This window comes from Harmonia axyridis, chromosome 4, assembly GCF_914767665.1.
Source record: "Harmonia axyridis chromosome 4, icHarAxyr1.1, whole genome shotgun sequence".
Classification (NCBI taxonomy): Eukaryota; Metazoa; Arthropoda; class Insecta; order Coleoptera; family Coccinellidae; genus Harmonia; species Harmonia axyridis.
In genome coordinates, this window is record NC_059504.1 from 15,680,713 (window position 1) to 15,701,790 (window position 21,078).

At 36.0% G+C, this 21,078-nt stretch overlaps 1 non-coding gene across 1 annotated transcript; it reads right to left on the reverse strand.

Moving 5' to 3' along the window:
- Nucleotides 1-367: 367 nt before the first annotated feature.
- Trnay-gua lies at nt 368-459 on the reverse strand. Its single transcript is given in 2 exon segments — nt 368-403; nt 423-459. It is a non-coding gene; the product is annotated as a tRNA-Tyr (tRNA).
- Nucleotides 460-21,078: the final 20,619 nt, after the last annotated feature.

Sequence of the window (21,078 nt, forward strand, 5' to 3'; positions counted from 1 at the left end):
TTTTTAATTACAGATATATTAAATATTTCCTTTCGAATATATTTCTTGAATTTTCTATGGTTTTGACTTTTGCAATGCGTAAAATTTCAAGTTTCCGTGTGAGAGTTATCGTGTTTACGACCGGACTGACGAAAAAAATTCAATTTGGCAACGAATTTGTCACCAGTTGAACTATATGGTTTGAAGACAATTTCTTGACAAAAATTTAAAATTACAGACATTGTGACGAAATGCTAGATCAATCAGTTCGGAGAAGAAATATAATTTTCCTTAAACTTATTTTTATGAATCTGAAAGAGAATAAGATGAAACAATCGAAAAGTTTGATATTTGCGATTCATCAATAAATTTCGACGAAAAAAAATACTCCTTCGAGCCGGATTTGAACCAGCGACCTATGGATGTCTAACGTTTATATTCCACTACAGTCCACCGCTCTACCAACTGAGCTATCGAAGGTTGTTGAAGATAAGCGGAATTGTAACTCATTCAAACTTCAGAGCTCACCTACCCTGATTATAAATTTGGAATTTTAAGCATGATTAAAGTATTTTCTCTTCGAATGAATAATCTGTCATTAGATAGAAATTGGAAAAATTCTTGATAACGAATATTAGTTTCTATTGTGGATCAGAACTATGGAATTTTTGTAGGAAACGAAATGATTTGTTTCAAATTTTCGATTATTGACAAGGAAGGTCAAAGAAATGCCAATAAGCAAGAAGGACTGAATTTTCGTGATTGTGAATTATCAAGTTCACGTCAACATAATGTCCTACTTCCATTGATTGGTGCCGATATCTAATTGTAGGTAGATACCTATAAAATGTATCAGTATTAGGTATAGTGAAGAAAAGAATTGAACCTCTCAACAGGCTCAAGCATGCCTTTAATATTTTAATAAGCTTTTTCGTTTTCTGAAAAATAGTCTATATTACACACCAAGAGTTGTAAGAAGCATATAACGCACGACTAGAAAAAGTTACAACTAGAGTTGTGTACTATACTTTTTTTACGACCGCATTCCTTTACATAAAAACTTAGGAAAATCCAAAAACTGGTGATATATCGCGACACAATTACGAAACGTCAAAAAGTTATCGGCTACGCAGGCTATTATTAATTTGTTTCCATGGTAACTGCTAAAGGTTTTATCCTATTGGTTATTCGCCGTGCGATTTACTTTACAGATGCTACTTATTGGTTGTTGATCGAGCTTTCTGTATACGGTGAAGTAAATCGCACAGTTTTACGTTGCACAGTGCTTAAATCCTTAAATAGGCAGTTACATAGTGAGCGAAATTTAAAAATGTTGTCACTTTCTGTAGGAAGAGTAGAAAAAGTGATAAATGACATAGGTATTGTTCTTTGTATGTCACTTTGGGAGGTTAACTAAGTAATAACATGAAAATACGAATTTAAACGTAGGAACATTCGTGAATTCGATGCATTAAAGAATCAAAGACCCCACGGACTTATTTTTGGAAAAAATAACGAACCTGGAAAGGAAACATAACCGTGATATATAGACATATCGTGACCGAAACGGCAAAAATATACGTATCACAAAAAAACAGAACCGATAATGACGAACTTATATAGGTATAAAAGCGTCTTTCCTACGTCAAACGCTATCGAGTATCTAATAAATATACAGAAACCAAAAAATCAGGTACGAATTAGAGGGAACGGCATTCCTCAATACCATTGCAATGACACGCTATAATTCCCTTGCCACAAATATACCTATAATTTGACCGATCTCGTGGAATGCCACAATGTAATCTCTAACAATGTAATCTACCGATTTTGATTTACGGCGCCAAGTTTCGCCTCCTTTGATCTTGATAAAATCGTATTTTATACTTTCAAGACTGGAGGTAATTAGCTTTGAAGGAGAGCGATTTTCGGCTTAGATTACGTCTTGGCGGTCTTTTTTTCTTCGATATATTGGCGCAATAGAGACTATAACTTATTGACTTTCAAGAGAATAACTGAAGGAAGTGAGTATGGTCACTGTTTTGACTTATGAACTGACTGAAATTCTTTTATAATTTCCAATTGCCGTCGTATATTCATTTTTTCAAATTCAATTCCTCAATTTCAGTTATCATTTGACATTTCCTTATATTTCATTTTTGTTATCTAAAACTGAACCTTCTAGTCCATAAGAAAATTGATATTCAATGTATCTATACGATATTAGTATCAATACTTCTTGCTACGATACTATACGATTTAGACTATCCATAATTTTTGAAGTATCGTCTAACACAGTATCTGTTGATCAAATGTGTCAACAAAGAGTGAAAGCACTGCATCAAACGGGAAATTGTATTTCGGTCAATTTAATCTGCTCGAATTTTTTATATGTTGTGATGCTGATCTAACCTCTGATCTCATATTTATGATGAATCACTATTCTGAATGAATTCAGTTCTAGAGTGGGAAGTGCTTTCACCATTTTGCATCCTGATTTTCATAACTTTCATTATCGAATATATTCGCCAGGTTACTAGAGAAACAATTATATTCGCAGACTTGATTCTACAATAGAAAAATCCTATCTTTTTTTTTCATTCACCAATAGAAAAACAACTATTCGAAAATTAAAACGGCTGAAGGAGCTGCCTAAGAAGATTCAACTCATAATAAACGAAGTAGACTATATTGCGTTTTGAATATTACAAACTTTACTCATTCATTTTTTTTTTATTGGACTTGGAGGCTTTTCATTTCAGAAAAATTACATTTTATGACATCAGACATTTTGACTACAATGAAAAATTTGACAAATTTCTAAATTATTGAACTATTGTTAGGCAAAATACCGCATTGAAAAATTGAAGATATTCTGTAAACAAACTTAGAAACAATGAATCATTGTTCGCATTTTTAGCCACCAACTCCAAATAATTTATCCATCCTTCAAATGGAGGATTTATGAAATGATGGAATCTTTTAATCACTAAAAGTTCAGTTTAGGCAATGAATTCATAAGGTATTGGCGCCAACCCATTGATGACTGTTTCAGGGTGTTCTGTATATCATCAATCACTCGAAAATCTAGTTAGAGTTGATCGATAATTTGCCAACATTTAAATTGATAGTTAGGAATGAAAAAATTTCATGAGAAAACAATGATAGTCGCTAGGTAATGTATCAAATGAATGAAAAACACGCGTTAAGTAATTTCATTCCTTTGCATAAAAATGGCGTCTCATAGATAAAAAGGAATAGGAGATTTTTTGTAACAAATTGAACTAAGAATTCAAGCTCGAAATATCTCAGTGGCGAATCATTTTTTCTTAAAAAAAGATCATTCCCGTATGCCCGCCAATGATGAACATAAAATTATTAATTGCATGTCAATAAATGCGTCATAACTACCTCTTGAAACCCACCAAATTTATTTGATTATCTCAACAGGTTCCAGAGCAGTAAATACACAGTTTCCAAAAAAAAACTCACCCCCTGAAGTGTGTCGAACTTATTCACTAACACCCTGTATTCACAACACTCACAGAAAAGCATTCATTCATTCATTACCGCGGATTAAACTAATGAAGAAATATTAAAACTGCTCTGGTTGACATCTCAGGACGGTAAGCAATAAATAATGCATCTGTGTTTCGAATAACCACTTAATACAGAGTCTCTTATAAAACAGGTGCTTGTACGGAATTATTAAGCCATTAAGGGAAGTGAACATCGATTCACAGGGAAAGATCGAACGATCGATTAAATATTTGATTAAAATTACCGCCTGTCTTGTGAATGGCTACCAGAAGGGAAATTTTGATGCTTATCTGGGTGAAGAATTCAAATTGGAACATGTTAAAAAGTTCAGGTGGGAAAGATTTGGCTTTATTTGATTTCAGATAAACATGAATTGTAGGGAAAAAAACACTGGCTTGGTGTTTCCGGAGCTTTTGACCTTTAGTCATTCACGTGAATATTGGAGACTTTAGGACTGTGGTAGTAATACGTCACTCAATAAGTCCTGAGCTCAATCAGCAAAAACACGTTTTTCCCACAAATTTGACTTTATTTGTCAAATTTATTAGCGTTAGATTACATGTTAGGGTAACTACCCTAACATGTAATCTAACGCTCTCCTGACTTTTCAATACCTTTTGTGTAGAAATATCTGTCTTTGCTTCTGAAAAGTCGATACAAAAAACCTGTTTATTCCGCTTAAACATCTCCAAACAGCGTTGACAAATTAAGCTGATTGCACAAAGCACGTTTTTAGTCACTTTTCAAACAGCAAATGTAGCGACACTTAACATTCAATATCTCTTTCCAAACTTAATTCTATGTTCCGAAATTTTGACTAGCGTCTTTTCAATTTTGGTACCTACTAACGAGAATTGAACAATTTGCTCCGAAACGCAATGATAATTTGGACAAAAAATTTTTTTCTCCTTTACCTCAATGAAAAATACTATCCAAATAAAATTAATAAAGAAAAAAATTAAAACGTAAGAATTAATTCGTCTCTTTGAAGGTCTGTTTTATTGAAAGGAATCGAAAAACAGATATGGGAACATTTTAGTCACTCATTAGGTTAGAAGACCAAACTCTTTTCATTGGCCCAGAACCTTCATATGGTTAATGTACCTATAAGAAAGAAAAATAGAAACACTCTGACAGAATCTTCCTGAATTGGATACTTCTAAAAGGTTTCTTCAAAACTTTGATAGTGCGAAATCTGAAAAGTATTTGGTTCTTAGCGAGAATATGCTATATCTCTTCACTGGATTCCTTACAGATTCATTCTCAGGAAGCTCCTCCTGATGAATGAATCTAGCAGAAAACGACAAGTGCAGATGATGCGGGGAGGAGGAAGAAACTCCGGATCACCTGGTGACGGAATGCGTCGCCATCGCTAGCCAACACAAAGATTACATTGGACAAAAAACTTGTAGAAGTGAGGAAGGAACCTCCTTGAAGCCATCTCAAAGTTCCTTATAACTCTGGAACTAGAGGGCGAGCTCTAAGTCTAGAGCTCGAAGACTTATGGCGAGAACAGCTCTAATGGGAAGCACAATAGACCATAGTTCGTGTAATGCAGCAAGAGATCAGTAACCAACGCAAAAAATGGATAACAGAGTTGTAAAAGTGAAGGAAACCTCCATAGCCATCCCAGAGTTCATTAGAACTCTGGAACTGTAGACTACAACGACTACAGGGCAAAACAGCTTTGATAGGGACACAATAGACCAAAAGGTCAAGTGATGCAGCAAGTGATCAGTAGCCAATGCAAAAAATGGATAAGAGAGTTACTGAAGTGAGGGAAACCTCCCTGAAGCCATCCAAGAGTCCATAAGAACTCGCGGTGCAATAAAAATCTACAATGTGCAAGTGCAATCTTTGAACAAGAAGAAATTCTGAAAAAATTGTAAGAACAGCAGACCTTAATTTTAATCAAAACCTCACCTCCTGAAATTTAGACCTAACACCACATATCTGTCCACTGAATCCCGAAAAAAGTATCCAACCCTTCTAAACATTCCTGGTAGGTGTAGGAGGACGCCCAATTGAATATCGATCACGAATCTCATGAAAATGACGATACCTTTCCCGGTTTTCACCTCGTCCGCCATAATGCCTCATATACCATCGAAGTAATTGGTTTTGTAAAAGTGCCATGAATTTAATCTTGATAACATGACACGGAGATCGGTCCCTACGGAACCTTCAGTCAGCGAGATGGCCTGCGGCAGTCCAAGGGATTAACTCTAATTGCGTATACGGAGAAGAGATTTTCAATCGCATGTGTTGGTGTTCTTTTCATTGGTCCTTCGACTGGGATAAGCGTTGTGAGGAAGCGTTGTTTCGCAATCGTTTTTCTGATGAATTTTTATCGATTGTGGTCTGTTCGTAGCCGTGATTGAGATTTAATGGTTATTTGGCATAATTAATTATATGTATAAGCCCACGCGATCAATTAAATATGCATGTTTATGCAGATGTTTTTGGAATTTTCGCTAATGTTGATTAATTGATGAGTTGTATTGTAGTTGTTGTTTACTGGTATCGATTGATGAAAGCTCTATTATCGAATTGATGAGCCAACAAACATGGTATAAAGAGGATATCGCGGTTGTAAGCAATAAGGTAATTCCAGAAAATTATTGTTATGAGTTCGTTTCGCATAGATTAACCTTTGAATTTTTAGGTATAGTCTTCATATCATTTTTCCAAATCATTCAATCATTGCATACAACATAATTGTAGATGATACATAATTATAGGTACTTATTATTGAATATCAAAGATGCCCAAGAATATTCCAAATTTGCCGATTGAAGAAAAATTGAGGAAGCAGTGGCACACCTATTTGAGCTTTGAGCTTTGATGTCGTTCATTATTGAATTATCGCAGAATATTCCAAATTTTACTCCTTTCAGTAGAATAAGTCCACAAATAGAATAATATGAGAAATATAGTAAGACTTTCTTGAACATTTCTCATTATACAGGGTGTTCTACAATATCTATGCCAAACTTTGACAGATGATAGTTGTGCTTATTCATAGGTCCAATTCATTTTTGTTTAGAAGTGAATATGAAGTAATTCATTTTCATGTTTGAATTAAAAGTGGACCGATTGACGAAAATATGATGAAATCTAGAATTTTGTCGATGGTAACTTCAACATGTACAGGGTGGACAAATTTCGATGTTTTAGCACTACAACTTTTGAACCAGAGGAGATAGACAAAATCTGATACCCACTTCTCGATCTCTTTTTCTGAGAAACTAACAAGGGTAGTATTCATTTTTGGCCACCTTCTTTTGTTTTCGAGTTATAAGCGAAAATTGGAAAAATGGCGATATCGAAAAACATTTATATCTCCGCTAATACTGATGATAGAGCTCTGAAATTAAAACATTATACAGGCACTTTCTTACGTAGAATCCAGTGGCGTGCTCGTATTTTCAAAAGGGTTTTTAATTACGAAGCTATGACCCAAAGTTATGTTTTTTTAAATAGGAACACTAGATTTTTGTGCCATTTTCTGAAAGCTTAATTTTTCCTGATTTCAAAAATATATAACATCGTATGATTCGTATCAAAATGAATAACAGAAAATGGTCAAAAACCTTTTTTTCCTTAAGAGTCTCAATATTTCTATGGTTTCAACTGTTGATGAGCCTTCCTGTAACAAGAGCAGTGTCCTTCCGTCAATCTGATTATTTATATACTTTCCACTTATTTCTACAAAATTCGAATCTATATTTATTTTATACAAATTGTTTCGAAAAGATAAACGAACTTGGAAAAAGGTTCCTAGGTAGCTTGAACACAGTTTCAAATATTCATCTATGGAAATATCGAGAAGAGGTGTCGACTGTGCATTGTGCAATTGTTGTCATTATTAGGTAAAATATTATTTCTTGTTTGTCCCTTCGTAATTAAAATGTTGAGTTCAATCATATATGCATTGTTTCATATGCTGTTTAAAATGGATTGGTACTTGTGCGTATTGATTCTGGAGACCTATGTAAATAATCTCCTGATACATGCATCTCATTACAACTCTTTCGATTGAAAAATTCGATCTTGTGGTTTCTCCGTTATTTCCAAATCAATTTTTAGATAAAAAATTTATAAAACATATCTAGATTCGAATTTTGTAGAAATAAGTGAAAAGCATAGAAATAATCAGATTGACGGAAGGACACTGCTCTTGTTATAGAAAGCTCAATTTTTCTGTGTTCATCAACAGTTGAAACCATAGAAATATTGAGACTCTTAGGTGAAAAGAGGTTTTTGGCCATTTTCTATTATTTATATTGATCCGAATCATACGATGTTATATATTTTTGAAATCAGGAAAAATTAAGCTTTCAGAAAATGGCACAAAAATTTAGTGTTCCCATTTGAAAAAACATAACTTTGGGTCATAGCTTCGTAATTGATAACCCTTTTGAAAATACGAGCACGCCACTGGATTCTACGTAAAAAAGTGCCTGTATAATGTTTTAATTTCAGAGCTCTATCATGAGTATTAGCGGAGATATAACTGTTTTTCGATTTCGCCATTTTGCCAATTTTCGCTTATAACTCGATAACAAAAGAAGGTGGCCAAAAACGAAAACTACCATTTTAAGTTTCTCAGAAAAAGAGATCGAGAAGTGGGTATCAGATTTTGTCTATCTCCTCTGGTTCAAAAGTTGTAGTGCTAAAACATCGAAATTTGCCCACCCTGTACAATATATTAGGTGTACAATTTTGCTCTCGCTGTTTCGCAGTAGATGGGTGTAGCGGTAAGTGGTTGTCGAAATAAATAGATCGTAGATGTCATACAATAAGCTTAGTTGTTTGTAAACATAACGCCATTGAAATATTAGTCGATTTGTGACTGCATCCTAAAGTTATTCTCGATTAAACATGTCAGCTTACGAGCCAAATTCTCGTCATTTGAGGGAGGTCTGCCTAAATATGAATGAATCTGCAGCTTAGGCTCATCGAATGCTCTCAAATGACTATGATGAGGCCACTATTAGTGAAAGAACGAGCGGTGTCAACGCTTCAAGAACGGTGATTTAGACGTCGAAGACGAGCAGTGGAAAAGAGAAGGATTTCGAAGATTAAGAACTGGAGGCATTACTTGATCAAAACTCGTGTCAAACGCAACAAGAATTGGCATGATCATAGGGTTTGATGCACCAAGTCATTTCAAAATGCTTAAAAGTCATGAGAATGATTAAGAAACAAGGTCATGCTCAGTATTTGATGGGTCCAGCTCGGCGTTGTTTATTATGAGCTGTTAAAACCGACGGAAACAATCACAGTCGATCGTTATCGAATGCAATTAATGCGTTTGAGCCGAGCATTGGAAGATAAACGGCTGTAATACAACGAGAGACATGATAAACTGATTTTACAGCATGACAATGCTCGTCCCCATGTTGCGAAAGTGGCTAAGACATACTTGGAAACGTTGAGATGGGAAGTCCTACCTGACTCACCGTATTCTCCAGACGTTGCTCCCTCGGACTATCACTTGTTTTGATCAATGGCACACGGTCTGACTGACCAGCACTTCCGGTCTTATGAAGAAGTGAGAAATTGGATCGATTCGTGGATCGCTGCGTGGATGACCAGTTTTTTCAACGCGGGATTCGTACACTGCCCGAAAGATGAGATAAAGTAGTGGCCAGCGATGGACGATACTTTGAATCATAAAGGTATAACCAGTTTTTTACAATAAAACCTGGAGGTTCACTTGTCATGTGATCTGACGAAGCTTGTTTCACTAAGAACGGTATCAACAACAATATTAATGAACATGTATGGGCACTGCAAAATTCATAAGCTATCAAACCAAGACGATTTCAGCAACGTTTTGGAATCAAAGTTTAGGGTGGGATTTTCGACAGTGATAAATAATGATGCTATGAATGATCGTTCAAATTTTTTTGGATCACAACCATTTTGACGTCATTGATGATCTAAAGTTCAATATTGATGGGAATATGTGGTAACAGCAAGACGGTCCACCACCTCACAGAAGGAGACAAGTTGCTGCTTAGTTAAATGAAAACTTCCTGCATTAATGGAAAGGTCAAGGGGTACTTCCGCCACGGCTACCTCGTTTACCGGATCTTAATCCGTTAGATTTGCATTTATGGGGCAATATGAAGTATTTTGTCTATCATGTTGATATCTCATCTTATCAACAATTACTTGATATAATTGAAAATGCAGCAAACCAAATAAGATACAATCCACAGAGTACCTAACGGAATCTTCAGTTCGTCGATGTGAGGCTTGCGTTCATGCCGAAAGTGGACATTTAGGACAATTTTCAATTTTTTTCAAATTCCTATAACTTCTAAGAGAGAACGAATCGGACCAAAACGTTCCAACGTTCCTAGAAAAAAATTATCAGAATGAGAGCAACTATCATCTGTCAAAGAGTTCGTAGAACGGCCCAAGGGCGTAGATCTTTTTTTTTTCTTGGGGGGGGATTGTAATCGAAAAAAAATTTTTGATGACAACGTTTACTCTTATCTGTAATGTAAGAAAAAATTTGATAACGATCTTTAAACCAAATTACACGAAATATTTTTTTTATTACCAATTCGGTTGTTCTTACCATATACTGGATGTAAATGAGAGATTCCTTGGATAATTTTAGGAATAAAAAGTCCCATGAATATAAGCCCGCAAACGCTTTGGTTTCGAGATACAGGGTGTTTCTAGTGTGTCATACTTTTAAGCGATGCTTATATCAGTTTATCAAATCTTCATTAATGTTCGCTACAGAGTGGGTAAATTACCCCCAGTACCCCTATTTCTACGTCCTTGGAACGGCCTGTATATCGACCAAATCCGACGAAAAACACCTCCGAAATCAGATTGCTCAACGCGCCTCATTCCGATAGCGCGCTGATGCAAATGCGCCAAAACGAAATTGGAGCCGGGAAAATTGAAATTTAAAATGGCGCACCTTGTGCCGTCGGCAATATCGGAGCGAGGGGCAACAAAGTAACTGTCAATTTCGTCACCGGGGCTGTGTACGTAGACGGTTTTTGTTTGTGTAAACATGCACATAGAGCACGAGGGTCGTCTGGGGGTAATGGCACTGCGACATCTGTGGTCTATTGCACACAGAAAACGGAACCTTGTAAAGTACGAATATTAATGACGTAATTTGCATGTAGCACGTTACGTGGTGTGTATGTTGACACAGCCGTTACCTCGGGCTTCGCTGTCAATCATTGCGCGATTGTCGTTTTGCGGATTGCGCAATTAGATCGGCCATTGTGGGATTAAGGGATGTTGTTTTTTTGTTGGTGGTGTTTGGTTTCAGTGAGAAAGTTCGGGAAGGCGATTCGCATATTGTTGATTTTAAGGAGATTGAATGGGTGATGTTCAGTTAGGGTTTGATCTTAACGCTTGAACCTATTTCCTTATATGTTGGATGAAATAAAGGGTTGCACAGGGGTAATTTCGAAATGCGATAAGACTAGTTGTTGGTTAACTTTTTTATTATGTATATTTATCTACTCCTATTGAATTATATATTCATTATTCACTTGCTTTTGAGCAATTAATAGTATCTATTAACAAACAACGTGAGTTATAATAACTCATTACTATAACTCACTATAATAGATCGGAAAAAATGGATCTGTGTTTCTATACTTCTCAGCTTCTATCCGATTGGGCGAAAGGCAACATTCCATTATTGTTTTTGATGGGAGGAATGTTACTTTGAAAATTTTGACGTTTATAGGTAACTTTTGGGGTTTGTCAAAAAAGTTCTTCATCTATTCTTGTAATTTAGTATTTATTGTTGTAGTCGTAGATAAAGTATGGTATTCAACTTGCGCTAATGGTAATAACTCACTTGATGAATTAGCATTTCATCTGCGTGAGTTATGACCTACATTAACGTTCGTTGAATAATATACTAATATCATTGTCAAATTTGATTAAAATGTTGATATTTTAATAAGAACCCTCCAAATTTCTTATATGGATGGTAGTATCCAAATAAGAAGAAAAGTTCCCATATATTACAGCCATTTGAAGACTTCATTTAAATCTTACTTTTTTTGCGATAACGTTTGAACTGATTTCAATGGAAATTGGGTCATAGGAGTAACTTTTCATGCCAAATCTTATGTTGATTAGATTTTTTCCATGAGAAAATTTTAGGGGATAGTTTCTCAAAAAAAAAAATAAAGGTTAATGCTTAAATCTCACGTTTACTACATATGCGTATAACTTTCAGGCAGCGTACGAATCCCGCATTGAAAAAACTATCATCTTTTGAAGCGATCTACGAATCGATCCAATTTTTCACTTCTTCATAAGACCGGAAGTGCTGGTCAGCCAGGCCTAGTGCCATCGATCGAAACAAGTGATAGTCCGTGGGAGCAACGTCTGGAGAAATCGGGGATGGGGTAGGACTTCCCATTTCAGCATTTCCAAGTATGTCTTGCCCACTCTCGCGACATTGGATCGAGCATTGTCATGCTGTGAAATCATTTTATAATGTCTCTCGGTGTATCGCGCCCGTTTGTCTTCCAATGCTCGATTCAAGCGCATTAATTGCGTTCGATAACGATTGCCTGTGATTGTTTCAGTCGGTTTTAACAAGTCATAATACACTACGCCGAGCTGGTCCCTCCAAATACTGTGAATGTTCGGTTTGGCTGCCAACGTGGAAGCATGATCAGGATATCCCCATGATTGTCTGCGCTTGGGATAATCGTAATGATACCGTTTTTCGTCTCCAGTCACAATGCGATGCAGAAATTCCTTCCGTCTTTGCCTTGCAAACAGCCGTTCACAAGTAAACAAACAACGTTCAGCATCTCTCGGCTTCAACTCGTACGGCAGCAAATATCCTTGTTTCTGAATCATTCCCATGACTTTCAAGCGTTTCTAGATGGCTTGTTACGTCAATCCCAATGATCCCGCCAATTCTTGTTGCGTTGAATTTTTCATCGTTCTTGTTATGAACATGAAATTTTGCACGAAACTCGAAATTGACATTCTCCATACAAATGTAATTATTTGTCACTTGAATAACTACTCATCTCAGGCTAATCTAAGTTTGTCAATTCCCAGAACATTCTTAGCATAATATTCTTAGTTTTACACGAACCTTAACAAAATTCTTGCTACGAAATCAGAAACATTGTGGAAATTTCCACGCAGCCATTTTCTTTCGCTACCTGCTCCCGAACTAGGCAGGAAACTCAGAGCATTTTCCACCTCCGCACATGCTGAAATTGATAAAGCCATTAATGTACGTAACATATTTCATACCTCCTCCAGCCAAGGGTTAGCGGAAATATTTCATCGTGCTCTAGAGACCTGCGAAAATAAATATGTATGAGCGCATCGGTAGATTAGCAGCAGGGGTTGAAAGAACTCTGCCTGGCCGCAATTTGTGCTTCGTTACTTACGTGTGGTGCAAAACTACTGAATGTTTAACGCCCGTAGCAACCTCCAATCGGTGGAAACGGGATAGAATTCTTTACAATTTCATAATTTTTGGTTCATCCTTTTGTGAAAACGTTACGGATGCATTGAAAAGAAGAATTACAGTATTCTATGGAAAATCGATGGTTCGGCGACTGTAACCTAACCTACGAGTGACACTTCAACTTTTCTATGGTCTCTTTAAAGCATATTAACAAGCAGCCACTTCGATTCAAGTTGAAAATAGAAAACGAGAGACCTTAAAAAGAATGATTTCAAATTTAAAAATTCATTTCAACTGCTAGTAATTGAAGCTGAAACCTAGAATTGAATCTTTGTCAGTGAATAATATTATTTTTGTCCTCTTGTTTCTTGTAATTTGTTCGTAACTAAACTGCCGTAATGGACTGATTTGTATTGAAATTTTCCATTTGCAGTTATGGTTGAAGAAATCCAACAACTGATTTCAAACGTTTTTAATGTGCTCTATTTTTGTGATACTGGCCATCCTTGCACAGTCTTCTTGAACTCCCACACAAGATTATAGAGAAACATCACTTGATGAAGTTCGAATAATTCAAACTGATGACGAATTGGGAGCGAATTTGACATCATACTGTTTCAATCAAAAAGAATTAAACAATCTTCGAAAAAGATTTGAAAAAATAAATCTCCTCTCCGAACAGCTTGGAAGATTTACAGAGGTTGATTTCACGGGTAGCGGAAATGAGTCGAATAATGAATATACGGCCTCGATTTCAACATAACAATGATAAAATACATGATAATCAGCAAAAACCGTACTCCTGGTGGACACCTATATGTCAATCAACAACCAATAACAAGGGTAAAAAACTATGTCTACCTGGATATAGTATATCCAAAGTCACTTGGAGGAAGATGAATATTTCGATTATACAAGGTTTGTCCAAGTTTCCAGAAATTCCTTTGGGGCCAGTGAATTTATTGCCTAACAATACTTTCAGATTAACCCCGGTATTTTGCAGATCGCGGTATCCACTTCAAAGGGACATCTATGGCCAAGCGTTTTTATGGACTAGTTCAAGTGACTTTGAATAAACCATACCAATTTGAATGAAGACTGGGATCATTCAAGGAAAGTGAAGCAGCGCATTGAGAAGGCTAGAGCATCATTCAGTAACATTTCGAAGATCTTCAAAATCCATGATTTATCAACTTTAATTAAAATACGCTTGTTGCGATGCTATATATTCTCGGTGCTTCTGTACAGCGTTGAGTCATGGACACTGACGGAATCATCTATGAAAAAACTTGAGGCCTTCGAAATGTGGTGCTATAGGAGAATACTGCGGATATCTTGGGTGGATCACGTATCAAATAAGGATGTTCTGAGGAGAATTGGAAAAGAGCGAGAACTGTCATCTAAAATCCAACAGCGGAAGCTGGAATACCTAGGGCATATAACAAGAAATTAACATAGATATGGCCTGTTGCAGCTAATTTTACAAGGCAAAATTTACGGAAAGCGAGGCCCAGGAAGAAGAAGAAATCCTTGGCTACAGAATCTTAGACAGTGGTTCTCCTTAACAACAACAGGACTCTTTCGTGCCGCCGCAGATAAAGTGAAGATAGCCATGTTGGTCGCCAACATTCGTCGCGAATAGGCACTCCAAGAAGAAGAAGAAATCTCCTCTCAGAGCAGTCTGCTGAATTTCCTGCATCCAGATTCAAAGAAAAGAAGCTACTTTATCATGGAAGGTACTAATATTATATTTTATTCTGAAACCTTTTTTCACTAAGGGGAATAACCTGGTACCATTGGCACAACTGGGTTTCGATAGAATGATCTCCAGAAGATTAGCGCAGATCCTTTCAACTGACAAATCAAAATGTTTTCTTCTACATAACGCTGATAAATATGATGAAATTCTTATTAGTCATTACTATGGAATGAAGGAGGAATATGAAACGATATCACTATCTTCGAAAAAAATCAAATACGCAGAACATCAATGGACAAATTCGTGTTGATTCTTCCTTGGATACAAAATAGTTAATGCCAGAATAAGCTTGTGGTTTATGCCTTTGGGAGAGTGGAGCTGAAAATGAACACTGGATTAACAGAAATTGGCCTTCAAGAGATGACATGATTCAATTACAACAAAACATAATCAATGAAACTTTAGTTACGATTGAAAAAAATTTATTTCCTTGTTTACATGTTATGTTGGGGCTGATGGAGCAATTTGCGAAAGCTCCAAATCGAGATGGAAATTGTTTTAGGTTCTCATCAGTTGAATTCTCTGAGATAAGCAAGATAAAACTAAAAATCGGTATATTTGATGGTCCCCAAATAAGCCAAAACTTGTTAAAGATCCACAATTCGCCACATTAATGAAAGAAATTGAATCTATTGGTGTTAATTTTTTCAAGTAGTACAAAATTTTCTTGAGAATCATAAAGCAGAAGACCAGGTAGAAGTATTGAAAACGATGATTTCAAATTTTAAAATTTTCGGTTGTAACATGAGCGAAAAATTTCGCTCGGTTTCATCGGTTTCCAGAAAACTTGGCTGACTTTAGTGAAGAACAGGGGGAAAGATTCCATCAGGACAAATATGGAAGATCGATACAAACCACGGTATTATAAAGGATAATCGACGGTTGAACCATTGCTCAACTACCAAATCCCTCAAAATTTGGTAGTTGATTCACGGTTCAACCGTCGGTTGAATCCTTATATCGGCCCTTAGAATCTACAGCGACACTACTCTACAAAACTCCATTCTAGAAGGCCATTATAGAAGTAAATTTTGAAGTGAAAAATGACCAATGAATGTAAATTTTGTTATAAATACTTGAATCTTACATACGCTTTTTTCAAACTGGTAATAATTATGCTTATAACGTGATATAAACACAAGTTGAAAATAAAAAAGGCTCAACAAAGAGACAAAATTAGTTGTAAAAATGCTGACACCAATATGTTTATTGGTCTTTATTATATTCAACAGTATAAAAAATATCATATGGAACACTATAAATATCTGAATTCCTTCAATTTCAAAATCCAGAAAACCCGAACCATTCAATGAAAAATGACACAACCGTTGCAGCAGGTCGATTCGAGTTATTTATGCCATTTTCGATGGCCATAATTACCGATGAATGTAAATTGTACAGGTGAAAACAAGGACCATAAAATATTGTAAAATATCATGAATAAATATCGAATAAAAAACTCAATGCTACCTGTGCTCACACGGGAGTGATCATAGTAGAGGTGTCTCAATTTTATTGACTAGATTTATGTGGAAGTTATGGCCTCAGCATCAGGTTTTGAAAGAACAATCGGCCAGACTGTCGCATTGGAACGCTCTGGCGACGCCTACAAGTAACTGAATAAAGTGGTTTGTGAAATATTATGAACATAACGTGCCACACAGGATGATTTAATTTATTAGTGGATATTTCTTATAGAGCTTTTATTATTTCGGATTAGGTTATTCTGCTTTTATTCATACTTTATTACTCACTTTCTCAAATTTTTAGGAAACATTGATAGGTCAACAATATCGTTAAGATTAAAAAAAATTGTAGATATTTCACCATAAAGTAATAAACATAGATAGAAGCCAGAGGGAGTATACGCAATTTTTACTTGTCTCCAACATGCTTAGACGATACTGTCGGATTGTGATATTTTTTATTTGAGTGATTTTTGAATAAATAAGAAAATTTGAATATTGGAAATTTGATAACATAACATAACAATTCCTTATTCCTAAATTAACAAAATTTATATACAAATTTTTCCTAATTGTAGAATTTATAGTGATAAGTAAGTCTGAAATCTGAGCTTTGGCACCTAAAGCTTATAATTCTGATCGGTTGTTTCACCTGGTTTGAAACTTTTTTGATATTATTAGATACCTATTTACGTAGACGTACAACTTTGTTTCTGCCGTTTTTTTTCCAACATTCGAGGCTTTATTGTAAAAAACTGGTTATTCATTTATGATTCAAAGTATTGTCCATCTCTGGCCACTACTGTCTTCCATCTTTTGGGCAGCGTATGAATCCCGCGTTGAAACAACTGGTCATCTTTCGAAGCGAACCACGAATCGATCCAATTTTTTACTTCTTCATAATACCGGAAGTGCTGGTCAGCCAGGAGAGAGCAACGTCTGGAGAATACAACGGGTGGGCTAGGACTTCACATTTCATTATTTCCAAGTATGTCTTGACCACTTTCGCAACATGGGATCGAGCATTGTCATGCTGTAAAATCACTTTATCATGTCTCTCATTGTATTGCGGCTGTATGTCTCTCAATGCTCGGTTCAAACGCATTAATTGCGTTCGATAGTGATCATTTGTGATTGTTAAGGTCGGTTTAACAACTCATAACATACTACGCCGAGCTGGTCCCACCAAATACTGAGCATTACTTTGGAAACCTGAATATTCGATGTCGACATGGATCATGGATCATGACCGGGATATCCCCATGAATTTCTGCACTTGGATTTATCGTAACATTTTTCGTCTTCAGTAACAATGCGATGCAGAAATCCCTTCCGTCTTTGCTTTGCAAACAGCTGTTCACAAGCAAAGAAACACCGTTGAACATCTCTCGGCTTCAACTCGTACGGCACCCAATTTAATTGTTTCTGAATCATTCTCATGACTTTCAGGAGTTTTGAAATGGCTTGTTGCGTCAATCCCAGTGATCCTGCCAATTCTTGTTGTGTTTGACACGAATCTTGATCAAGTAATGCTCCAATTCTGCATCTTCGAAAACCTTCTCTCTTCTACCTCCATGCTGGTCTTCGACTTCAAAATTGCCGTTCTTTAAACGTTGAAACCACTCTCGGCACGTTCTTTCACTTATAGCGGCATTTTTCTTCATATTAAAGCAGAAAATTCAAATCCCTCGCAAATGACGAGAATTTGGATCGTAAACTGACATGTTTAATCGAAAATAACTTTATGATGCAGAATCAAATCGACTAATATTTCGATGGCATTATATGTTTACAAATACCTAAGCTTATTGTATGACATCTACAATCTATTTATTTCGACTACCACTGTACACCTAATAGAAACTCGCGAATTGAATGAATGTGAAATTTCGTATCACTGATATGTGTTTTCTTTTCCCTCCTTATGTCAAATTTGATAGTTCATGTTGGGAACAAAATTCGCTTCTACAAGATCTATGACAAAATTGGTTAGATTATTCTCTTGTTGAAGTCAGCAATATGTTTCAACTTTAAACATTGTATCAGCCTTACTCAACTATAAAAATTGTTCGAAATGTCCACTTGTGGTCATTTTTTGAAAGTTGTAGTGTCTTTCGGAACACCTGCAGAGTAATCCATAAATATGAAGCAAACTTGAAAACTTTTCGGGAATTCAGTAAAAATATCGTACAATCATCTCCTAATGGTTTTCAATATATGATTTCTAGTTTTATATTCATGTAATTTTTCGACAAAAGTAGCCTACGTCAAAAAGTACCACAGTTAAATGATTACAAGTGGGGTATTTCGAAATCAGAATAAGAAATTGGGCATTTCTCACTTTCGGACCAGCCTGTAGAGTCAAAAATAATTTAAATTCAAGCTTATGAACTGAGTAGGTAAAGTCACATCCTTAAAAATTTGAATCTTTCTGCTAGCCCAAAATTTCTGATCGAGCACTACTATTTCTGTATATTCTGCACATGTTCTCGAACACCTTGTAGAAAAGGTCGTTTCACAAACGACGAAATTTACATCAATTCCACTAAAACCGCTGCCTACGAGAACCAACCACCTATCCCAATCGTTTTCTATGTTGGACATTAGACATGCAAATGATGGATACAACCGTATTTTTTTTATTTCTCGGGTTTTATTTCAGGATACCAGACGTTAACAGCCACCTGACAAGCTCTCGAGCGAGTGTTCGATGAAAGCAGTCCGGGATCCATTAAAATAAAGAATTTTGTATAGTTTAGCATAAATTAATAAGCATTAACAGCAGGAGAAGTAACCATAGAGGAACATGGAATGTGTCAGATTTCATTGTCCAAGTTTCGAGCTTGTCATACGTGAAATTAGTTTCTGACAAGAGGAATGGTAAATTGTGAATTTACATAATTTGATGTCGTTTGAATAATGTTGATCGCTTGTGGTTGAATCTTGTTGTATGAAAGAACGATTTTTCACTTAGCATCGGGAGAATTCAGGATACAGTCGGATACAGGGCAGCAGAAATTTAATAGACACATGATATGATAGGGTAGAACCAGAAATTCCTTTCGAACATCAGGGTATAATTACAATTTTCTTCGAGCGGTAATATAATAAGTTCAATTAACATGGTTAGGAACATTGAAATCAGGCAACCAAATTGGACTAAGCCAATGTTTCGTCTATATATTCAGACTTTATCAATGCTACATAGAAAAACAAATAAAATAGGTATAGTTTATCCAAAGTCACTTGAACTAGTCCATAAAAACGCTTGGCCATAGATGGCCCTTTGAAGTGGATACCGCGATCTCTAAATACCGGGGTTTATTTGAAAGTATTGTTAGGCAATACATTCACTGGCCACAAAGGAATTTCTGGAAACTTGGACAGACCTTGTATAATCGAAATATTCATCTTCCTCGAAGTGACTTTGGATATACTATATGAGTTGATGTGACACATTGTTATGTTTAAATAAAAGGTAACTGAGTAACTGAGAAATTTAAAATATATATGCTTACCAAGATGATTAATTAATCTGAGTACAAAGAATATTGGAAATTAACATTAACACTTTACTAAATTTATAAGAAATAAGATAGAATGACATAACAGGTCAATTGGAAAGTCTCTGGTCTACCATAGTAAAACTCATTTTTTTGGCAAAATTCGATTTTATTATTCAACAGTTGCCTTCGAGGGCGATACAGTGATTATAGCGATCTTCCAACTTTCTGATTTGTCTTTCGCTTCAAAATAAGTCTGAGTTTCGGTGACTTACTTCTTCAAAGGCGCTAAATTTCTTTCTAGCTAGCATTCTTTTGGGGTCTGAAAATTGGAAAAAGTCGCTGGAGGCTATATCTGGAGAATACGGTGGATGCAGAAGCAATCCGAAGCCGAGTTCGAAGCTCAATTCATGCAATTTTCCCATGGTTTTCATTGATTTGTGACACGGTGAATTGTCTTGATGAAGCAGCCCTTTCTTTATTCAAATGAGGCTGTTTTTTAATGATTTCATCCAATAACGCTATATCATAATCGCTGTTGATGGTCTGGCCCTTTTGGAGGTCATCAATGAATATTATACCTTGCGTATCCCCAGAATACCAGAATTCCCAGCTGACTGTTGTGTTTTTCCTCGCTTTGGATTCGGTAAATTCGGTTCATCGTGTGCAGTCCAGTCAGCAGACTGTCGATTGGACAGTGAAATGATGGAACCATGTTTCATCCATTGTCACATATCGATGCAAAAATTCAGGTTTATTGTACTTGAACAGCTCCAAACACTGCTCAGAATCATTAACACGTTGTTGCTTTTGATCGATTGTGAGCTCGCGCGGCACCCATTTTGCACACAGCTTTCTCATGTACAAATATTCGTGAATGATATGATGTACACATTCAGATAATATCTTCGCAATGTCTGCTATCTCGATCAATTGGACTTTACGGCCATTCAAAATTATTTCGTGAACTTTTTTGATTTTTTTGTCGGTGACAGCCTCCTTTGGGCTTCCAATGCGTTCACCGTCTTCGGTGCTCATTTCACCACGTTTAAACTAAGCATACCAATCAATGATGATTGATTTTCCTGGTGCAGTCCCCGGAAACTTTTCATCAAGCCAAGATTTTGCTTCAACTGTATTTTTCCCTTCAAAAGGCAATATTTTATCAGCACACGAAATTATTTTCTTTCCATCTTTTTTCAAATAGCAAAATGAGTAGCTTCACTCACAACGCAATAACTCACAAACTAATGGTCGGAGTGCTGTCAAATTTTGACATTTGAATAGTCTAGGCATCCTAATTCCCAACCGTCTATGTACATTGGTTTCTCTGTCAATGGAGCTGATACTCAAAAGTCAAAATGTTAGATTTCTAAAACTACCAAAATT